At 46.5% G+C, this 6,376-nt stretch overlaps 1 protein-coding gene across 2 annotated transcripts in view; it reads left to right on the top strand.

Moving 5' to 3' along the window:
* The first annotated feature begins 293 nt into the window (after positions 1-293).
* The window catches only part of A4GALT (alpha 1,4-galactosyltransferase (P1PK blood group)), a 50,372-nt gene continuing 44,289 nt past the window's right edge, over positions 294-6,376 (top strand). The window contains exon 1 of one of the 2 annotated variants that reach the window (XM_077930746.1): positions 294-420. The gene's annotated coding sequence lies outside the window, so the exon portion shown is untranslated. The other variant, XM_028728758.2, reaches the window with a different exon arrangement.

Raw genomic sequence — 6,376 nt, 5'->3', positions numbered from 1 at the left:
CTCCAGCTGGGGGAAAAAAGCCCTGCTCCTAATTAACCTGTTTACTGTAAACAGATCCAATTAATCTGTTACCTGGCAGGGATTCCTGAGAGCATTAGAGTCGTACCCCCTCAAGAATTGATATTTTGCTGCTGGGAGAACAGGCTTAGTTTCCAAGTTCATCATTTCTCATGAAGCTTTCTTTGCCTTCAGTGGTGCTCTTAATTTGCAAGGAACTGAGGAAGGAAAGGCTGGCGATTTTGTTTGGAATGCTTACAGCCGAGTGTCATATTACAATTTCCTAGTAAATGTCTGTAAGCATTGGGAGAGGCCTTAAAGCATTTTTATTTTTTTGCAGGGACTCGCTCTCAACAAAACCCACTAATCGGTATATTTGCCGATGAATTAATCACCTGCTGGACTGATGAGCTGAAAGCATTGGTGAGTAGTGGAAAACTCTCTGTGTTGCTTTCATAGGCGCAGGAGATGCTAGTGCAGAGCCTCCCCTACAAAGCGCATAACAATAACAACTGTGAGCTTAGCGGCCAGCTTGTATCATTTATTTTTTCTGGCAAGCAGGACTTGAGCTGGGAAGAAAAAGAAAGGGAGAGGTGTGGCTAGAAGGGGCTTGGAAATGATGACAACTCCACTATCTGGGAGTGGAGCTTTTTCCTTTTTGGAGAAATGGCAAAGAGGCTACTTAGAGAAACAGTTGCTGTCTGTTCCGAAAGCATCTGGCACCTGCCAGAAGTGCCCATCTCAAGAGAACGCATCGCTTTGGAAGGTAAGCCTTTATTTTCTGAAGGCGGCTGGCAAGGGTTGCTTTGGTGAGACTTTACTTGAAGGCTTGAAGCTGGGAAAAGCTCACAAAGGAGGAGAGGAGGGGGGGCTGCCTAGCTGCTGTGTAGCCTTTGAGATGCCGTTCCTTCTGGGCAGGAGGGTGGGAGTGGGAAGAAGTTGTGGCCTTCAGTGACTTTTCTTGCACTGTGGAAGAGGCACACATCTGCTGGAGAAAGCTCTCTGGAGGGTTAAAAGCTTTGCATGCAAGATCTGAGAACAGTCAGTGAAACTGCGTTTCTTCGTCATGATTGGATGGGGACTAATAGCACAAGGAGTACAAATTTGCGCAACATGCAACTAACTCAAGGGGGGTTGCTGCCATGAGATGTGGAAATGTCCTCTCTCTCAGATGACGTTCACATAGGCAGACAAATGCGTGGTGCAGGATAGTTAAACACAGCTCCATGTACAGGGGCCGTAAATCTTCCGGGTGGCTGGGGTTCAGCAACAGAGGGACACGATTGTGTTGCGTCCTGCTTGTGAGTGACCAGGCACTTTTGACTGGCTAGCGTTGGAAAACAAAAATCTAGACTAGCTGGTCTGAGTAAGCAAGGACAACGTTGATGTTCTTATCAGGAGAGGCGAAATGTAGTTGGCCAGGAAACTTGTCATTTACACTCATGTGAGAACAGAAGGTTTATTGCTAGCTCTCCATTTCCCCATTCAGGCCTGGTCTCTGGCTACAGTTCAAACAGGGAGTACTTCGTCATCAGTATTATTAAACCTTTTGACTGTTTTTGATAGAAAGTCCAGAATAAACATAGTAGATAAAGGCACATCTGGTGATATGCACACAAGGGGTGTCATAAGGGACTAGATTGCCAAGTCAACCTCTTTGCTAGTAAATTATGCAACAAAAGAACCAAAACGTTTTCATTTTGTTTTAAATTTATGAGCATTAAATATGCTATATGCCCCAGACTCTATATGTACCTGTAGGTTAGCCATTAATTAGCATGGCTTTGAAAGGTGCTTCAGGGTTCTCTTTTGTTTTATTATAACAGATTTAGGTGGTTGAGATTCCCCCACTCCTGCTGTTCTGGAACTCATTTGCATAGTTGATCCTGATTAAATATTTAAAGACAGAAGTTGAAGCATTTAGGGCAGAGGTGAGAGGGAAGATAAGAGTAAAAATTGGGATATGAACTGTGAGAGAGAGCAAGAGAGAGATCAAGCTGGGCTTCAGGACAAACACTCGATGGACACGTCAAGGGCCTTTAATAGCAAATGTCTGAGTTCCAAGAAGAAGTTGTGCCAGCATTCTCAAGTAAAGTATGTTGGTGGAATTCTTGCGTTCCAGGTCCATGAAGTCATATTGTGCTTTAATCTTTATTTTTTGCTGTGAATCAGGTTCACTCTTCTAATTCATACCACAGCACCGCAAATGAGATTTCCTCCACCTTGACTAATTGGAAGGGAAGAATAAATTGGTTCTTTATCTCAGTGCAAAGTACCTGAACTTATTCGTGCAACCTTCACATTAGTTTCTTTACAGCCATCTTAAGTAATTGAAACTGAGTATAGAAAAAAGTGTGGAAAACACAGGGCTTTCTCCTTCTCCCTCCTTCTCCCCAATGCTATTATCTCTCTGCTGAAACTTGGAAAGTACCTTTTAATTCTTTGTAATCTGGATGTATTCTCGCCTGGGAAGGGAGACTGGAATGTACTCTTGCCACATAGGTCAGCAGGAGAGCACACACATTGCCTGCTGCAAATCCCAGACTCAGCTGCTGATATCTCTATTTAAAGGAGGTTCAAGGAGCAGGAACTGGGAAGAGCTTGTGCTGGAGAGTCAATTCCCAGATAGAGGAGACCAGGCTGGGCTGACACAGACTATGGGCCTTTCTCCACACTAACTGTTTAGAGTGATATAGGTGTGTGTGTGTGTGTGTGTGTGTGTGTGTGTATGTATGTATGTTGTTGCTGCCACATGTCACCGTCCATTATTCAGTTAGTATTCTGGAATAATGTGCTAAAAGAAACCCTCCAATTTTCTTCTAGGTAAAGGTAAAAGTAAAGGGACCCCTGACCATTAGGTCCAGTCGTGGCCGACTCTGGGGTTGCGGCACTCATCTCGCTTTATTGGCCAAAGGAGCTGGTGTACAGCTTCTGGGTCATGTGGCCAGCAAACCAGAGCAGCGCACGGAAACGCTGTTTACCTTCCCGCTGGAGCGGTACCTATTTATCTACTTGCACTTTGACGTGCTTTCAAACTGCTAGGTTGACAGGAGCAGGAACCAAGCAATGGGAGCTCACCCCGTCGCAGGGATTCGAACTGCTGACCTTCTGATTGGCAAGCCCTAGGCTCAGTGGTTTAGACCACAGCGCCATCTGCATCTTCTACAACTGCCCCCTCAATCAATTGAAAGATTCAAAATGGATTCTCAATATTTTCCTTTGCACGGCATGTGCACAAGTACCACCCCAATTTCTGCATGGAGCAGCTGCGTGCTGTTTGGGAGGTGTCTGTTCTGCACCACTTCCATCGACTGGTGCCAGCTGTCTAATTGTGATCACAGATCATAGGATAGATATGGGAGTGAAAGGCAATGAGACTGATTAAAAGTCCTGCCCACAGCAGCAGTAATTGCTTTGATAGATGAAATTTCATCACACAACAGCCAGTTTTGCCATGGCTCAGGAAGACACATAGCTCCTCTTCTTATTTTCTATACACCCAAAAGTTTTCAATTATGGGACCGAGACGGCTCTGGTCGCCCTAACAGATGATCTCCGCAGGCAGCTGGATCGAGGCGGGTCGGGGCTGCTGATTCTTCTTGATCTGTCAGCAGCCTTTGACATGGTCGATCACAAACTCCTGGACCACCGCCTTGCCGACGTGGGGATCCAGGGCACAGTCCTTCAATGGCTGCGCTCGTTTCTCTCTGGTCGGGGACAGAGGGTGGCGCTTGGGGGGGAATTGTCATCGTGTCACTCCTTGGTGTGTGGAGTGCCTCAGGGTGCGATTCTCTCCCCAATGCTTTTTAACATCTTTATGCGCCCCCTCGCCCAGCTTGTCCGGAGTTTTGGGCTGGGTTGCCATCAGTATGCTGATGACACCCAACTCTATCTGTTGATGGATGGCCATCCTGACTCGGCCCCAGACACACTGACCAGATGTCTGGAAGCTGTGGCTGGATGGTTACGTGGGAGCCGGTTGAAGTTAAATCCTTCGAAGACAGAGGTCCTCTGGCTGGGGCGGGACGATATGGGATCGAGGGGGCAACTCCCATCTCTTGCGGGGGTGCAATTAGTGCCAGCACCGTCCGTTAAGAGTTTGGGTGTAATCTTTGATACCTCCCTCTCTATGGAGGCGCAGATTACAGCTATAACAAAGGCGGCATTTTTTCATCTCCGCCAAGCTAAGCAGTTAGCCCCTTATCTCTCTCGCCCTGATCTAGCCACTGTGATCCATGCGACGGTCACCTCCAGACTGGATTATTGTAACTCGCTCTACGTGGGGCTGCCCTTGAAACTGACCCAGAAACTCCAGCGGGTGCAGAATGCCGCGGCGAGACTCCTTATGGGGTCTTCGCTGCGAGATCACATTCATCCGGTACTATACCAGCTGCACTGGCTCCCGGTGGAGTACAGGATCAGGTTTAAGGTGCTGGTTTTAACCTTTAAAGCCCTATACGGCCTAGGACCCTCGTACCTACGGGACCGCCTCTCCTGGTATGCCCCACAGAGAAACCTACGGTCTGCAAATAACAACATCCTCAAGGTCCCAGGCCTCAGAGAGGTTAGGCTGGCCTCAACTAGAGCCAGGGCCTTCTCGGCTGCGGCTCCAATCTGGTGGAATGCTCTGTCACAAGAGACTAGGGCCCTGCGGGACCTGACATCTTTCCGCAGGGCCTGCAAGACAGAGTTGTTCCACCAGGCCTTTGGTCAGGGCGCAGCCTGACTCCCTCCTCTGGCAACCTGCACAGAATTTTGCCTAATCGGTTGCCAACAATTTGATTTTAATTAATTTTTATAATGAAATGTTTTTAGAATGTTTTTAGAATTTGACTGTTTGACTATTTGACTGTTGTTAGCCGCCCTGAGCCCGGCTTCGGCTGGGGAGGGCGGGATATAAATAAAAATTATTATTATTATTATTATTATTATTATTATTATTATTATTATTATTCAATTACGGTAGCAGTAATTGTGCCCTCGTTGACTACAACACTGTCATTGGGTGGTATAGACACACCCAGTCCAAGATCTGTTGATAAAGTATTCAAATCCATCCATTTTATTTTGGAGGGCAATATGCCTGGAATCTCTGTCATGCAATCTCATAATTAGCTTGGTGTTTTTCACTCAGTTGTAACCTGTTAAAGAAATCTAGTACCTAGCAATATTTATAAGAATTTCTACCTTTCTGCTACATTTCTGGAGAGAGTGAGTTGTTCTGGAGTTCTGAGTTGCTTCATCTTTTTATTTATTTATCTCCCTCTCTCCCTGGTCTTTTGTACTTCTTCCACCTTCCTTGTTGCTTAGTGCAGTCAGTCCAACTTGCACTCAACCACTTTTGGTACCATTCTTGGATTTATAACTTGCAGAATCCAGGATGTCTATAAATATTGTTGCTGTTGATGTCCATCTGTCTCGAAAGAGAATGGAGTGACCCTCTGGGGGGGGGGGAGCAGCACCAAAGTGACCTCCCTGGGGTGCAAGCCTGGGCAGTGTGTCTGGAGATCCTGGGCTGCCCAGACGACAAGACCACCCTCTTGGCCTGGCTGATGTTGCCCAAAGGAAAGCAGAGTACAGTGGTACCTCGGGTTACGTACTTAGTTCGTTCTGGAGGTCCGTTCTTAACCTGAAACTGTTCTTAACCTGAGGTACCACTTTAGCTAATGGGGCTCCCACTGCCATCGCACGATTTCTGTTCTCATCCTGAGGCAAAGTTCTTAACCCAAGGTACTATTTCTGGGTTAGCGGAGTCTGTAACCTGAAGCGTCTGTAACCCGAGGTACCACTGTAATACATCTGGCACCAGCTTGGCTGCAGGAGTTGCCGCAAGGAGGCATACAAAGCGCCGTCCAACCATCATAGGGACTTCACTCGGAGGGTTTACTAGTACAGAACACAATTTAAAAGCACAGTTTGTTAAGGGCGCTGGGAAGTGTAACTCTGCAAGAGTTTGCTGAATTCTTTGCGAGTGGTTGGACAATATGCCAAAGTATCATTTAGGAATTAACCATCCCAAACCTGAGAGACTAAGCCTGTGGTTTAGAAATCTCTGCCCCAAGTGAAGTAGCCTGTAATAAATGACAACTGTGGAGTATAACCTCTGCATATGTATAGCTAGTTGTTCTCCGTTGTGTTGAGACAAGGAGATTTGTATTAAATGTCAAAGGAATCTTCTTCCTTGGAAGTTTTTAAGCAGAGGTTGGGTGGCCACCTGTCATGGATGCTTTAATTGAGATTCTTGCATTGCAGGGGGTTGGACTAGATGACCCTCAGGGGCCCTTCTAATTTCATTGAGCCTGCTTAATTGCTCTCATGGTAACTGAGATCATTTCCTGCTCTGGTTAACCCTTTCATGCATGCAAGTGAGAATCAGTAA

Source organism: Podarcis muralis, chromosome 6 (genome assembly GCF_964188315.1).
Source record: "Podarcis muralis chromosome 6, rPodMur119.hap1.1, whole genome shotgun sequence".
Classification (NCBI taxonomy): domain Eukaryota; kingdom Metazoa; phylum Chordata; class Lepidosauria; order Squamata; family Lacertidae; genus Podarcis; species Podarcis muralis.
The sequence above is the reverse complement of the archived record's forward strand: the minus strand, read 5'-3'. Positions and strand labels throughout refer to the sequence as shown.